Genomic DNA, 17669 nt, shown 5'->3' with positions numbered 1-17669 from the left:
TAACCAGAATAAAATGTTTTGTGGGTAACTAGGTACTTCTTTTATACTTTTAGCCTCTTTGGCACAGCTTAGATGTAGAGGATGTGCTTTTTCTTAGTAGGAAAATAGTATCACACAGATTATTTATTTGATCTTTTCATTGCTAGTTTTTATGAAAAGAATGAGATTGCAATACCACTTCTGCAACTGCTTGGTTTGAAAAGCAAAATAGAAGCAATTTGCATGCTTAGTATCAGAACATTGTTTTAAACCTAAAGAAAAGCAAAAACTTTTTTTTAGGATTACCATTAATGCATTAATTTCCTTTGAAATTATATAAATATTTTTCATGAGTAACTTAAATGTTGAATAGTAATAAAAATTTAAAATAAAAAAATAAAAATAAAAATTTTTGTTTATAACTATTTCAATGAAGTTTGAAAAGGATACACCTATGAATAATTTGTGATGCATTTTCAAACTAGAAAAATGGTGTCTTATAACCAATTTTAATTTGTGACGACTTTTAATTAATAGTGGACTTGCATGACTAAATCTCATTAAATTTTGATATTTGAAAAATTCCAACAACAACATGGTTTGAATAATATGTTTTAGTTTTCTTATGTAGATTGACTACAATGTATTTAAATAACATTACAGTTGTTCAGTAAAATAGAGTAAACTATATTGTTTGGAATTATGCTACTATGTTATTTGATAATGATACTTAGCTTTCCTATCTTAGTACACTCTAATTTTACTCTACTTTATGCTACGTTTTAAAGCTTATAAATACTAAAACATATATTTAATCCGATAGATGAAAGATAATAATGACAGAATTTATTTTCTTATGTGACCATTACTTTTCATAGAATATTAATGGTCAGTAGAAAAGTTAATATAATGTCCTAAAGTTCATTAGGGGCCACAAAATTAATTGCCTTTTTAAAAAATGGATGCATCTGTATTAGTACTGAATACATGTTTTTGTATTCTCTTAGGAATAATTGCCTATAGACTTAGTGGTCTCTCATTTTGGGGAATATTTTATATCCTTACCCCATACTTTCTCCACGACCATCTCAATTTTTTATTGAGAATTTCAATTGCCAAGGTAGAGCATCTTACATGATGCTAAATTCAGGTGCACAGCTTGACATAGGACTGAGAGACTAATCCATAAAACAGATAAAAGTCTCCTAAGTGGGAAATATTAGGCAGGTGTTTTATGTCTTACATGCTTTTTTAATTTTCATTTTTCTCTTATCCTGTCTTTTTTTGTATATTTTCTAACAATCAGACTCCAAAAGAATTTATAGATGACCAGTCTGGTTAGAATTCATCATTATAACACAAATTTCATAATAAGTAGTATTTTCATTAAAAGTATTTTAGTAAAAGTTTGATACACGGTGTCATTTTAAAAAAGAAAGTCCTGTTTTTGTTGCTGTCATGTGTCTTTTTTTTTTTTTAGTTCTAGATTAGTTAGACTTAAAGGTATGAGTTTGCTTCCGCATATCAAATTCCTTACATCTGTAGTTTATTTAAATTGTATCATGACTTTAGACCTTCACAAATTTATAAATAAAATACTTTGTTACAAATATAGATATCTTAATGAAACATCAGTGTAATGATAAAAATATTTATTGTAACATTTAAAGCATTAGAGGGCTAAACAATGAGTTTCCCCTCAAATTCACAAGTTATATTATTAGGACTACATAATAAAATTTATAATATAGGGAAAACTACAAGACTCACATATGAACTAAGAGTTTCACTGTATTGAAATTTAGGTACATTTCTTTAACCCAGCTTTGATTATTAGGTTCAAGCTTTATTATGTTAAATTTGTGCTGATATATTGAAATGTAGTTTTCCAAATACTAGTATGGGACATTTTATGTCTGCATGTGTCTGATGAGAAATAAACAAGTCAGGATAGATTATGATTTCTTTAGCATAATACAACACAGATCCTCCAGAAATTAAAAATTTTGATTTTTAAATTTGTTCATTTGTTTTTTTTGAAGTGCTAAGATCAAACCCAGGGTCCCACACATGCAAGATAAGCATCTTCCAATCTGTCTTAGTTCCTTATTTTAATTGAATAAGAATTTGCTATTCATTCTTAGGGTTTATAGAAGTCAAAGGAAAATATTCCATACTAATAAAAACTTCTCCCTTTTTCTGTCATTTCTCAAGTGAAATATTACATTGTAACTATGTAGACTTATTTACTTTTAGGCCATTTTGATTCAATTTCAGTTTAGTGGCATTTTGTGGCAGTCAGCACACTTAGTCTTAGATTTGTCTTTTAAGTTTGCTATCAGTTTTAATTGTAACTTCATTTAAGGCATTTAAGATATTGACTCTTAAGTTTCTTATGTTTTCTTACTTATCTTGAGACATTGTAAGTTCTGTGCAAGGTTTGCTGTAATTATAACTCAGATAATTAAGAAAAACTATGTATTTTTTCCAACAAGAAAGAAATTACCATATGAAATAAAAAATGTTTCAAATGTAATTTTGAATTGCATACAAATTAATAGGTTGGTGTTTATCCTTGCTCTCTCTAGTAAAAGCTCAATAATATAGATTATTTTACTTGTAACATGTGTCATTATTTCAAACCACAAAAAAGTTTATGTAGAATTTTTCTTGAAGTTTTTTGAAGTATTTTAAACTCATTTTTAAAACTATATTTTACCAACTTTTGGTAGCTTATTGAAGTTGGTTTTTGTTGTTTCTAAAGCTATGGCAATAAATTTAGACAGTACTTGAAACTTAGTTATGTGTTGTAATTAATGTTAACAATTCACTTATTTGACATACTGCTTGTTGTCACTATCCTAGCCATGGGAACTGGTGGATATCTTCTTGTAACTGGAAGATCCTAGACTAATTCCTTTACTTTGTGTATTAAAAAACTGAACCTCAAATTAAGTTCCTCTCTTTAGGATTGGGGACGGAATGAAGACTTGCATTCTTGCTCCTTACTTATAGCTTAATATTTTCTGCTCATGGCTTCTCACTTGCTTTGTCAAATTTGACATGAATAAATTGCTTAGAAGTTTTTCAACGCTTTCCCTATGCATTAATGATGTCAAAGACTTCTAGCATTTGTCCAGGGCCACTAATACATGTTTTAACAGTAGTGTTTAAGGGGAGAGGAAAGTGAATTTATTACTAATAAAACATTGAAACCATTATATTTAAAGCCAAACATAATTTACATACAGTTGCACCCCTCCCTGGTCATCTGTCTGTTGTGATTTAAGCCCATCTTCCTCTTTCTCTGCCTTGAAGCATTTATCCTATATTACAGATCCCAGACACCTCCCCCATGAGATAGGTGGTAGAGGAATCCTTAGAAGGCTTTGAGTAGGAACATCTGGTGTGATCTTCCTCAAGAACAATGGGCCAGGCAGCACACCATGGGGCCTACTATACACAGAATCCACAATAATAAAATGTACAAACAGGTTTCAGATTCCAAAAATCCAACAGAAACAGCCTCTTTTAGACTTCAGGATGTTCTTGTAATTTCTTTTGTTCTTTTAATACCTATAACCCAAGGCCTGTATGGTATTTCCCCCCTTTGCTTTTTTTTTTTTTTTTAAGTCAGGCCTGGGGTTTGAGCTCTGGGTCTGGGTGCTATCCTTGAGCTCTTCAGCTCAAGGCTAGCACTCTACCCCTTGAACCACAGTGCCACCCCCTTTGCTTTTAAATTGCATTATTTTCTTTATATTTTTGCATAATCTGGCATATGCTATATCTGTGATAGCTCTTCAATTCACATCATCTATTAATATATGTTACATATCTATCTTTAGTAATTGTTACTTTTTATTCTTGGGCTCTTAAATATCATTGGCATTTCTTAATATAAAATTTGTGAACACTCCTTTTTTGCCAGTTCTGGAGCTTGAACTCAGGGCTTAAGTAATGTTCTTGAGCTTTCTGAAGGCTAGTGCTCTACAACTTGAGCCACAGCATCACTTCTGTCTTTTTCTGTATATTTGGTTTCGAGGAATCAAAACTAGGCTTCCTACATGCTAGGCAAGCGCTCTATAACTAGGCCACACTCCTGGCCCTGAACACTAACTTGAGTAGTGTCTAGATTTCAGTGTATACACACATATGCACGAGAATAATATAAAGTTGATATTGGCTTTTGATTTTATGTATTAATTATTAATTGTTTAGGATTTTTAGTGAGACAAGAATACTTCAGAACTGCTAACCCTCTGTTTGAATTAGGAGTGTCTCTGGCAGAGGTCAAATTGTTTTTCAGTGTTCCCATGTGAGAATTGTTTTTTTCCCCAGCATTTGATTCGTCCTAGAATTACCAAGTGATATATGGTCTTCATAGCTAGAGAATCTATTGAGATACTATTTAGAACTAGCAGTACATTGTTTTTAAGTGATTTTTAATTGCCTTCCAACTGTTATTATTTTTCATTTTCTTTAAAATGGCAAATCATTGCTATAGTTGATTCCACTATATCAGTTAACACCAAGTTTCTCATTTCTGAAATAGACATGAGAAATGCTTCTCTCAATGGGTTGCATTAAATAGAGTTCATGTGTATAGATGTGTTTCTTAAAGCAAATTCTAGTGGTAAGGATTAATTAAATATATGTATTTATGTAAGTATAATAAAATATACTTTATTTGTCTGTATAAGTGTTAAGTACTTAAAAAACAACTGAATATGTGAAAATTTGTAATTATAAAGCTTTTGGATATAAAATGGACATTCACTTCATTATTTTTAATAAGCTTTCTGTATTACTTTACTAAATATTGAGATTAACTCATTACTTGTGTACTATGATATTATATAATGTTGTAGTGTAGCTCTGATTAATAATGTGGCCAACTTACAAGGTGTGACTGTTGTTCTTAATGTACTATGTTATTTCTCATCTTACCTTGTTAACATATATTGTATATATGTTTGCTTATTTGAAATAGGATACCGAAGGGGGGAAAACAAGATGAGGGGAGGAGGTGGGGAAGGAAAATGGGGACAAAAACATGAGAAGGGGTAGCAATGATTGTTAAAAAATTCTATCTGGCGAATATAATGTAACCCTTCTATTAATTATAATAAAAAAGTAAAAAAAAATAATGTGGCCAAGATGGAATTTAGTCTATTAGGTATTCTGCTGTTCTTTTCTGTGAAATGTTATCTATCATTTCTCTTGTCAGTTCTTCATATTTTGGGGCTTTTTTGCTTGCTGATTTGTAGAATTTTCTATTACTATTGTAGTAATTATATGTGTTATAATGCATCTTTTCATTTTGCTACTTATCTCTTAGCTTCATCTGTGGCGCCCTTTACAGTGTATACACTTTGAATTTTGTTGCAGTCTCCACCTCCTCTTACTTTTTTTTTCATGTATTTTTTATTGTAATGAATAGAAGGGTTACAGTATATCCTCCTACTTTTTTTTTTTTTTTGTGCTAGTCCTGGGCTTAAGCTCAGGGCCTGAGCACTGTCCTTGGGCTTCCTCAAGGCTGGAGCTCTACCACTTGAACCTCAGCACCACTTCTGGCTTTTTTCTATGTATGTGGTACCAAGGAATCGAGCCTGGGTCTTCATGCATGCTAGGCAAGCACTCTACCACTAGGCCAAACTCCCAGCCCCTATCCGCCTACTTTTATAGGGCTATATGTGATGCATTTGAGAAATATTGGATGGCATCTGCTTTTACAGTTTCTCTTTTTTAAAAAATATTTATTGTCAAGCTGATGTATAGAGGGGTAATCTTATGTATGTAAGGTAGTGAGTACATTCCTTGGCAAGCATTATTACCCCCTCCCTTGTTTTTCTCCCACTTTCCCTCCCACCCTACCCCCCCTGCCAAATTGTAAAGTTTACCTCTAACATATTATTGTCTTGTGAGCATCCTTGTTGTATTGGTTTAACCTTTGTCCTTTGTCTCACTATTTTATTGTTCCCCTTTTCTTCCTTAATTTTAGATAAATATATATACAATGCACAGGGTACCAAAATCAAATGCAGTGACAATAGGTGATAAACAATAAGGGAAAAATGACACAAAAAAAGAAATAACTTCATGTAGTACCTTAAATACAATAACCACAAAGAAAAATGTCTTGTTTCTATATCTTGGAGTTAATTTCGTTTAGCATCATCTTATATGGTCATAGGAATAGCTATTGAGCTATTCCGATTCTCTGCTAGGACTATCCTAGACATGTATTAATTATTTCAATTGAAGAAAACCATGTAGTCTATGTTTCTTTGGGCTTGGCTTACTTCACTTTATATGATTTTTTTCCCCAACTTTTTCCATTTCCTTATGAATGGATTGATGTCATTCTTTCTTATGGAAGCATACAAATCCATTATATATACATACGTATATGTGTATATATATATATATATCACATTTTCTTGATCCAGTCATCTATTGAGGGGCATCTGGGTCACTTTCACAATTTCTGGGACTCTCTTCAACATTTTGTTATCTAGCATGTTCAATGTATTAAGGTAAGGATTCATGTACTACATTTAGGTATTTCAAATGTCCTCCAATATTTCTTCTACTTTTATGACTCTTAAGATTCTATTTTATTGAGTGATGAATAGATAGATAGCCAGGCACTGGTGTCTCATGCTTGCAATCCCAGCTACAGGTTGAGATCTGAGGATCTTGGTCTTTCAAGGCAGCGGGGCTGAAAAGTCAAGTCCACGAAGACTTTCATCTCTGATTAAGTATAAAATGCCAGAAGTAGAGCTGTGTGGCTCAATTCTTGAACAAAAAAGCTCAGGGTCAGGCCTGCGTTTAAGCCCAAGTATCATTCCCCCCCAAAAGAAGAAAAAGATTATATTACATTACAGATAAGTTAAAGGTAAAGTACTATGTACTATAAAATAGAAAGCATATTAACAAGAAATATTCTGTCAGTGATTATGTGACACCACTACTTTTCAGATGCATCTTCATGTGCTACTTTGTTTTCACCATTTAGATTCTCAGTTTATAAAGATCCATGAGGTAGATTTATATCATATTTTACTCTTGTGTACATCTTTAAAAAACAAAATATAATAAAAATAAATAGCTTTCTTTTTGATGGATAGAATTATGGATATTCTTCCAGTGATAATGGTTTGTTAATCTCAAATTTGTATTACTCTTGTATTTCATTCAGTTCCTTTTGTATGGTAATCATACTCATAATGTACATTATTTAATTAAAGTAACAGTTGCCTAAACAAAGATGATGCCATTTCTATCTGATTTCAGACACAGCAGAATCGAAAAAAAAATGATCTTATTGAATGTATAGAATTCAGCAGTCTGTTATCAAGCTAAGCACTTGTGATTGATGCTTTGAGAATATTAACACCTGTTCCATGGAGTTCAAGTTACCAGGGAAAATAATTAGTTTGCTTCATAGTGAGAAAATTCCACTTTATCTTGAGCATTGCAAAATTATGCCTCCCATACTGTATGCCAGTTGCTTTAACAAAGGTAATGTAGCAGCTGGAAGAGATTTTCAGGTAGTTTGTTCTTAACTTTTATGCAGTAGATCTACTGTTGAAACACAATACTAAAGCCCTCTGTGTCAGGACTGCTCTCTTGCCAGAAAGGCCTTTTTCCTTCCTTCCCCTTCCCCTTCCCCTTCCCCTTCCTTCCTTCCTTCCTTGCTTCCTCCTTCCCTCCCTCCCCCTCCTCCATCTTTCTTTCTTTCTTTCTTTCTTTCTTTCTTTCTTTCTTTCTTTCTTTCTTTCTTGTATTGGCAATTGAACATTTTTTGCTCAGCTTTATTCACTTATAGTCAGCACTCTGCCCCTTCACCCATGCCTCTAGTTGTGGTTTTTTGCTAGTTAATTAGAAGGTAGAGTACTGGATTTGTCTGCCTAGGTTGGTTCCTAATCATGATTCGTATTAGATCTCAGTCTTCTGAGAAATAGCTTGAATCAGTTAGGCATGAGCTAAGGACAGTGGGTGAAAAGGCCTTTTTCTCTTTTCTTTTTTTAATACTGAATTCAAATCTGCTTCTTTTTGATCTGGATGCCATTAATTCTCTCTCTTGACCCAAAAGGACACTAATGCACTTCCTGTCATTTCTGCTTCGTTTCAAACTCAATTCTCTTTCTACTAGTGCTTTAATAGAGCTTCTACTAGCTTGTGTAGTATGTGATTCTTAGTTCAGCACTTGGATGTCCTGTGACTACCTGCCCTATTAGTAGAGTATCCAATCATAGTTGCTTTATTGGTCATCATGCCACACTTTAACCTGACAATTCAAATATCTAAGATTTGCTCAGATATTTGGCCTGTTAGATATATTTATTTTTGCTCTACTTTTTGTTATGCTCCCATCTTGTAGATGTAGGTTGTAGGTGTAGAACAACTAAACAAAAACTGTAGTCTACTGTATACTATAGATTGTCCAGTATGGTTTTGTCATTTCTAGTGTTATGCTTTCCTAATGTATGCATCATGTGCTCTATGTGTATGGCCACCTTAAGGTCACAAATGAAGACAGAATGGAGAAAAGACCCCTGTGTCATCTAGCAGAATTTTCTCTGCAAATAGATATTGAAATTAGTCCTCAATTCTCTATTGGAGTGGTCATGTAGCCAATTACCATTTTCTTGGTTTCCTCACAAGAGACTGCATTTTCTTATCCAGTCTGTAAGAATATCATGAAGAACTTTATCAAGTCTTCAAAAATAGGAAGAAATTATTACATGATGATTTCTTGAGAAACTAGTCTGATATTCACTGCTATTATTGTGTCAGATATTTCTAACAACATTAAATAGCATTTTTGTATATTAAAAAACTAATATGAAATTAGTGCAAAATTGGAAAAAAAAAGTTATCTTGATGTTTGATTTTGAGCCAGAATCTTGAGATGTGTGTGTGTGTGTGTGTGTGTGTGTGTGTGTGTGTGTGTGATCTTTTAAATAGTTCATCTGCTTCTACCTTTCAACGGTACTACCATGCTTGGCTTGATGATCTAAAGTCTTAACAGTAGGACTTATGTTTACTGGTTTTCTTTGTGTTATTTTTGATACTAGTGTATTTTCAAATATTCTTGAGGTATATAGAACATAATGTAGATTAAATTGTCTCTTAATTTAATGTAGATTAAGTTACTGTAGATTAAACTGTTTTTTAAATTAAAATGTTGTTTAAAAATTTTTTGTAGTAGGTTATATTTCAGTGCAATTCTGCATTCATGTACAATTCTGCATGTCTTCCATTTCAGTAACCATGTAAAGGAATGAATTTTAACTTAACTTTTATTATTTTCTTTTATTTTTTTGTTGGTCATGGGGCTTGAACTCTGCCTGGGCACTGTTCCTGAGCTCTTCAGCTCAAGGCTACTGCCCTACCCTTGAGCCAAGCCCCACTTCCCGTTTTCTATAGGTTACTTGGAGATAAGAGTCTTAGGTCCTTTTGTGCCTGAGCTGGCTTTGAGTCTTGATCCTCAGATCTCAGCCTCTTGAGTAGCTAGGATTCAGGTGTGAGACACCATGACTGGCTTTACTTTTATTATTTATTAAGCTCTATAATTAAGGTGCTTTCTTATGCCTTTCCTATTATGAACAATAGGTACAACTAAAAGACAGACAACTACTACTAATTTTTAGGGATTAGAATGAAGGAATCTGTGCAAAGTAAAATACAATATAGTTTTCAACACAATATTTCTTAAGACAAAACTATGGTTGTGTTTTTTCATGAGTTTCTGTTTTTTCATTTTTGAAGAAAAATGGCAAAAAATGAAGATTTGGGGCTATTTTGTGGTTTTCTCACTACCTTTTAAATGTGAAAAAGAATGTTTTGTGGTCATACAATCTATTTTTCTTCTAAACAGTAAATTTTTATTACACAAACAAGAATGACATAGATTTAGATTTAATTGTCAGTCTACTTAGTTACATTTGGAAAGACTGATCGCATTGGAACTATTTGACGTAGTGGTGAGGCTAGATTTACTATTTCGCCTTACTTTTGTAGTTTTGTCATATTTTAATGAGTATGTTAATGACTGAGTAGCCTAGAGTACAGGATAATAGATAATTTTTATCTATACATTTATAAGCTGGTAACTATTGGCTTAATACATATTTCTTGATAATACTGTTTTCTTATTCACTAGACAATGTGCATTATTTGTGCTGGTATTCCATCAATTAAAAGCTGTCTATCCTGAACCTCCCCCATGCCTGAAATGCTAAGATAAAGCTTTTTTTTTTTAAACTATGAGGAAGAATGTCCTGAATCCTCCTGAGTTTCTACTTCTGTTTAATGTTTGTAGTACTTTTTAAGGAATACCTGTGGTATAACATCATCTGTGTTCACCTCTAGAAAGCCTTACATAGTACGTTTCTACCTTTGTTCGTATTGTGTAATATCAATGCTTTAAAAAGTTACCTAAACCAGCCCTGCATCTAGTATGCGAATATTTTTTGCCTTTCCAAATACATATTCTGTCTGTAGCATGGTAGGCATGAAAGCCCTACTGGACATAGATGTCAGAAATATGAATAACCTCTGTGTCATATATATATATTTAATTTTTATTTTTATTTATTTTTTTGCCAGTGCTGGGCTTGAGCTCAGGGCCTGAGTCCTGTCCTTGGACTCTCTCAAGGCTAGAGCTCTACCACTTGAGCCTCAGCACCATTTCCACCTTTTTTCTATGTATGTAGTACCAAGGAATCAAACCCGGGTCTTCGTGTATGCTAGGCAAGCACTCTACCACTAGGCCAAACTCCCGGCCTAGATATTTTAATCAAAGAAAACAGATCTGAGATGAAGGAATGATTAATTCTAAGAGGGATTAGGAAACAGTGTTACCGGGTAAAAAATAATGCAGGAAAAGGGCTCCCTTTGAGCTAAATGTTCTTTTGCTCCAGGTGGTCAAAAATGAGAATGGTTCAGAGAGAACAGCAGAATTGAGGCATGACTGACTGGTGATGCATGGATACTTAGAATTAACAAATTCTGAGAGAATAATTTGGCCTACTACTACTTGTTTTCACAGTCCATTGCATCCTCCAACATACCTAGTTGAATTTTTTTTCTTATACCATTATTTTACATCCATTGTTTCTAGTTATTTTTTTACCTTGGGAATTCATGTGAAGCAAACTAAATTTCTAGACTTTGAATATTTAGAAAGTTATTATTCTCATATTGACAATCTGTCCCTCAACCTGGGTCTGAGCTGCTCCATTCAAGGTCATTCAGCCCTATTTCCTGTACTTGTTCTTTCTATTATATGGTTCAAGATCCAAAAAGTTTACTCATTCTTACCTGTTCTACATCCCATTTGTCTCTGCTCAAAATTCAACATTTTATATCAGGTATGGCCTAATCAAGGAAAAAAAGACTGATGCTGTTTTTTTCCCCCCACTAACTAAACTATAGATTTTCAGACCAAGATTGTGAAACCTCCTTTGGTGACCATGTCCAGGTGTTCTACTTTTCAGTCATATTATATGTCCTTGCATCATTTTTTTTTTGGAAATTTCTATAGTCCAAAGAAAACTGGATAGAATTTGAGTACCCAATAATGGAAATTGCAAAAACTAAATACATTTCTCCTTGTGTTTTAATGTGTTTTGATTGGTTGAACTTGTTAAATGTATGAGCCCATGTTTTATACAGCTAATAGTATTTTGGATCTCCTTTGGATATATGTTGGTTTCACATCCATCCAAACATCTGGTGAGGATATTTTAGACCACATTGGGTTTTCTATCAGTGTATTTTAAAAGTAAGCAATTCCAGCTAAATATTATGAAGTCTTCTATACTATAAACCAAGAAGCAATTTACTTGGCAACTCAAAAGTGGAATGCAGAATAAAATGAAATGAGATAAATTCCCCCCAGAGGCAGCCCGCATTGTATACCCTGCGGGAATGAAGGCTGATACTGTACATAAAGTGTGCTTTTATAAAAGCTTAGGATTTCCAAATATTTATCATGGCAGTGTTTTGTACTTAAATCACACATAATGAATATAGTACCATTTTTCCTTTTAGTTCTGTTAGGTTCATAGTTTGGACTAATAAGTGGTAAGTCCTTGAAACTTCAGCTAAAATCTTTCTTTGATATTCTAAAGATACATTCTACTTTGGCTATGGGGGAAGGGACTGTTCAAATTATTTTTTGCCATTATAAACACCGTAAGAGTTCAAATATTTAAAAATATTTTAATTTGAAATGGTATCATTGTAAATCAAAGTACTATTCAAGAAGTGTTTGGGTTTTTCTATTACCATAATTAAGACTGAAAAACAAGGTTTTCTTGTTTGTTTTTATTCTTGTTCTCAGTTGTGATTGAAATCTTAGAAAGTCATGTAAAAATGGGTAATTTTACAAGTCTATGAGTTGGAAAAATCAATTCTAGGTTATTCAGATTGAATGTTTCTTTGTCAGTTTAAGAGTTTTGTTGATATTTAGAATGTACATCACTGGGAGTATTTCCTGTTTTCATTGGCCTCTGTCCTATTGAAACAGTGTTTCAGTTTGTTGTTGTTGTCATTTGTTTTTTCCTGTGCTGGTTCTGGAGTTTGAACTCAGTTCTGGGTGCTGTCTCTCAGCTTTTGTGCTCAAAGCTAGCTTTGTACCACTTGAGCCACAGCAACACTTTTGAGGTTTTTTTTTTTTTTTTTGCCAGTCCTGGGCTTTAGCTCAGGGCCTGAACACTGTCCTTGGACTTTCTCAAGGCTAGAGCTCTACCACTTGAGCCTCAGCACCACTTCCAGCTTTTTTCTATGTATGTGGTACTGAGGAATCGAACCAGGGTCTTCATGCATGCTAGGCAAGCACTTTAACCACTAGGCCAAACTCCCCGCCCACTTCTGACTTTTTGGTGATTTATTGGAAATTAGAGTCTCACAGGATTTCCTGCCCTGCCTGGATTGCAATCATGTTTCTCAGATCTCAGCCTCTTTAGTAGCTAGAATTATTGGCATGAGCCACTAGTGCCTAACTTGAAACAGATTTTAGTGTTAATTTGTTTATAACAAATGAATATGTTAGTCTGTAGTTTTTTAAATACCTGTTTTTTCCCAGCATAAGAATTCCCTCCCCTCCCCTTTTATCCCTCCCTTCTTCTCCTCTCTGTTCTGGGGCTTGTGCTTTTTCACTCAAGGCTAGTGTTCTACCACTTGAGCCACATCTCCACTTCTAGGTTTTTGCTGGTTAATTGGGAATAAGAGTTTCTTTGCCCCAACTAGCTTAAAACTCAATCATCATCTTTCAGCCTTCAGATATGAGCTGTTAGCGTCTGGCTTGGAATTTATTTCTTAGTTGGAATTTCATTGTTGGCAGCAGATTTGGGCCTAAATGTTTCCAAAATTGACCTTGATACTTTGTGTTCAGATAATTTACAATTTCTGTGTACCAAATCACTTTTTGTGATTTGAATGTATTATTTTAATACCATATCCAGGAATATTATAGGCTAGATTATTTAGGTTAAATAATTCTTGAAAGCAACCGAAAAGTCAAGCAATAAAATCTTTACTGAAGCTGGGCGTGGTGGCTCACACCTGTAATCCTAGCTACTAAGGAGGCTGAGATCTGAGGATCAAGGTTCAAAGCCAGCCCAGGCAAAAAAGGACCTGAGAATCTTATCTTCAGTTAACATCTAGAAAATGGGAAGTTGGGCGTGGCTCAAGGGTAGGACTATAAAACTCAGGGACAATGCCCAGGCCCAGGGGTAGTGTGGTAGCCTTGAGCTGAAAAGCTCAGGGACAGTGAGTGCCCAGGCTGAGTTCAAACCCTATGACCCACCAAGAAAAAGAAAAAAAATCTTTACTGAAGAGCAAAGCTTTACTAGATAAGTAAGGAAGGTATGTTGAATATGCAGACTGTTCATATCCTGAGAGCATCTGTCCATTTTAGTAAATGGAAAGCCATATTCTGCTGAGACTCTTAAAACATTAATTTTCTTGGTTGGTGCTATTACTTTAGCTAAGTCTTTCCTTATCATCTCACAAATATGCTTGGATTATTAGGGCTATGTAGTTGATCTAATTTTTCTTTTTCATTCTAAATTCAGTAGTAACTCAGGATATTTAAGTTGTTCTTTGATAGTTTCTCTATAAAAATTCCAAAATGTGACATTTAATTTGACTTGTGATCTGATCCCAGTACAGAGGGATAAAGTATTAAACTCTAGGGAAATTATTGAGGACCATTTATTCATGTGATTAATTTCCATACTAGTTTACTATATTGTAAAAGTAATCTATAGTCTGAGGTTGAGAGATCTTTTGTTTGGCTCTAGTATTATCATTGGTTATTTATGTAGTGATTCATACTTCATAGCCACCCAATAAATAGTCATTCAATGAATTAATGATTAAGGGGAAATGGGTAATGACTTTTCAGTCACCTTCCTTCTTTGGCATATATTGCCCTGTAATCTAAAGAAAAATGTCTGTTCTGTCTCGCTGTAGATTGTCCTTTGGCTTTTGAATTTCTCAGTGTGCCATCAGTGCTTTAGAGTTAGGCATCTTATTAGCATTCATGATTTCAGCTCACATGGTAGTGAAATGAAGGGTGAGGGAGACATTGCCAACCTTAGCCATGATTAGGGAATGGCAGTAGGCCTAGATTCTTTTCTCTTTCCACGTTATGTTTTCCATCCCTAGGATCAATTCTGTGATCAGAATTTACCAGTTTTAAATCAAAGGTAGTTGATAAACCAAACTTTCAACTTTGCATAACAGAGAAAACTGGAACTACTTACCTTTTACAACCCCAGCCCCATGACTTTGAAATTTTTTGAGCCTAGGAGAATGTGTAAATTATCCTAGGCAGTCTGAGGTTAATGGGAGGCACCTACTTATGCTGGAGTTCTGCAGTTTGCCAAACATTTTCTTTATATCAATCCTGTGATGTGAGCAAAAAAGATTCTTATAATTGTCATTTTTATAGGCAAGGTGATATTAAATCAACCTTTGTTTTTAAAAATAAATCACTTAGGCCATTTGCAAAAGTATCAAGTGAACATCTACCATATCCCTCCCCACTTTTGTTATATTTTTTCCTAATCCTTGTTATAGTTAATTTAGTTTTGTAACCATAGCATAACATTGATCTTTTGCTTCCATGATCTTTTTATTTGCAAGATCTAAAAGGTAGCACTGTTACTATTTTTTTCTTTTTCCTTCCTTCTTTCTTTCTTTCTTTCTTTCTTTCTTTCTTTCTTTCTTTCTTTCTTTCTTTTCCTTTCTCTCTCTCTCTTTCTCTCTCTCTCTTTCTCTTTCTTTCTCTCCCTCCCTCTGTCTTTCTCTCTCTTTCTTTTCTTTTCTTTTTTTTTGCCAGGCCTGGGGCTTGAACTCAGGACCTGGGCACTGTCATTGGACTTCCTCAAGTCTAGCGCTCTACCACTTGAGCCACAACACTACTTCCATCTTTTTCTGTGTTTGTGGTAGGGCTTTGTGCATGCTAGGTAAGCATTCTACCACTAGGCCATGCTCCTGGCCCCTAGTGTCTACTTTTGTTTTTATTCTTTTATTAGCCACCACTCTTTCTTCTGTTCTTGTATGAGAGTAGATTATATTATTTTATAAAGAAGTAGAATTAATGAACTTGAATTAATTCCTAAGACAGAGCTCATTTTTTTCTTGTAAGGAAAAACAGATCAACAAAATATGACATTTTATACAGGAATCTTGTTACAAAACTTCTTTGAGTAATATTTAAGAATAAACAGGAAGACTGTTATGTTTGGGTATAATTGGAAGCCCAAGATTGACTTTGTAGTTACAGGACAGGCAGTGGAATCCAGGAAATCCTAATATTAGTTGTGGCTAAATACTAATTCATGTAGCTAAACTAGTGTGGCATTTAAATACCTGATTTTGGGTAGTCAGGATAAACATTATATGCTCCTAATTTTGAGAAGTTGAGATGAAATTGTGAACCCAAATGAAGATTAAGCCTATTTCTTTTTTGTCATTTGTACGGCTTGAACTCAAGGCCCTGGGTGCTGTCTCTGAGCTTTTGTGGTAAAGGCTAGTATGTAGCCACTTTGAGCCACATTCCCTCTTTTGGTTTTTCTGTGGTTCATTGGAGATGAGTCTCCCAGACTTCCTTTCGTTTGATTGCTTTGAACTGACATCCTTAGATCTCAGCTTCCTAAATAGCTAGAATTATAGGTGTGAATCACCAGCACCAAGCAGCCATTTTCTTTCTTTCTTTTTTTTTTTTAAACGCTTCATGAATTTGGGTGTTATCCTTGTGCAGAGGCCAGGCTAATCTTCTCTGCATGGTTCCCATTTTAATATATGCGCTGCAGAAGCAAACACCAGCCATTTTCTTAATAAGAACACATCTAATAATTTAGAGGGAGTAATTTATTATACTAATTATTGCATTAGCTTCTGGGTCTATAGGTTAATATCACTACTCTTTAGCTTGTTATATTTGAGAGTCTATATTATTCAGTCCAAAAATCTAGATCTACAACTAGAAAAATAGAAAAAAGAGACCTATATTTTTTGTGATTTTATTTTAACATATGTACATTGAATGTGACACGTTCCTGTTTTTAAACTTAAAATTACTGGTAATCTTACTACTAAAGACTTCAATTTCTTTTTATCTTTTTTTGATTTTGTGTGTGTGTGTGTGTGTGTGTGTGTGTGTGTGGTGTGCACATATGCACGCACACACCAATCCTGGATCTTGAACGCAGAGTCTGGGCACTATCCCAGTTACATAAGTCAGGTGAAGAGTAATCTTTTTTATATTTTAAATTGAATTTTTTGTCAGGGTGATGTACAGACAGAAGGGTTACATTATATAAGGTGGTAGGTAGTGAATGCATTTCTTTTTGAACATTGTTATCCCTCTCACATCTTTTTTTAATCTTTAACAGTGTCACCCCTTCCCATGCTTGTTCTATTTTTCCCTCTTGTCCCCTCCCACAAGTTGTATACTTCATTTTTAACATGCTGCCTAGTGAGTATTACTGCTGCATTTGTTCACCCTTTCTCTTACCATTTCTGTGCTCCCTTATTACCCTCCCTCAAACAGGTAAACTTATAATAAATACCATTTTATATGATTACATAGTGTCTACATTTTTCATGTAGAAAAATATTTTTTTCCAAACAGAATTGTGAAACCAGCTATATTGATCATGACTTTTTGCCTTCTAATCTATCTTATCAGAACTTCTGAGGATTCCCTAAATCATTTTATCCTGGTGGCAGCGTCACTGTTGTGGTGAAGAACATATCAAACAAATTTCTATAGTGGGAATATAAAAGCCTTTATGAAATTGAGGCACTAAGAGCCTCATAAATTACATCTGTAGTAATAATTCTTTAGTATTTTAGTTCAACATTTCAACAAGTTTTTTGTATTAATATTTTAGTTGGAGCAATATTGTGATTTTTCCAAGCAATTTCTCTTATGGAAACTCTTGAGTCTACAAAGGACACAGACTAATATTTCAGAGCTTTTTTATTGCTACAGACAGCAGCAAACACATGGCAACAATAATGTACTAAAAGGAAAACTATTATAGTCAGCTTGAACATTTTTCGTCAAAGCCCTTCTTTCATAGTGTTTGCCATAAGGGGCTTGGAAATGCATACTACCACCTCTTCATTGTGTTATTTTCTGCCAGCACACAACCCAAAAG

At 34.0% G+C, this 17669-nt stretch overlaps 1 protein-coding gene and 1 non-coding gene across 2 annotated transcripts in view; one reads left to right on the top strand and one right to left on the bottom strand.

Moving 5' to 3' along the window:
- Window positions 1–17669, top strand: part of Gmds (GDP-mannose 4,6-dehydratase) — a 550906-nt gene that overhangs the window by 121887 nt on the left and 411350 nt on the right. The gene's annotated exons all lie outside the window — the stretch shown is intronic.
- LOC150048387 (U6 spliceosomal RNA) lies at window positions 16220–16326 on the bottom strand. The gene has a single exon (XR_016539356.1). It is a non-coding gene; the product is annotated as a U6 spliceosomal RNA (small nuclear RNA).

The sequence above is a fragment of the Megascapheus bottae genome, chromosome 22, assembly GCF_031878675.1.
Source record: "Megascapheus bottae isolate mThoBot1 chromosome 22, mThoBot2.hap1, whole genome shotgun sequence".
NCBI classification, from domain to species: Eukaryota; Metazoa; Chordata; class Mammalia; order Rodentia; family Geomyidae; genus Megascapheus; species Megascapheus bottae.
This window is presented reverse-complemented; position numbering and strand designations above follow the sequence as displayed.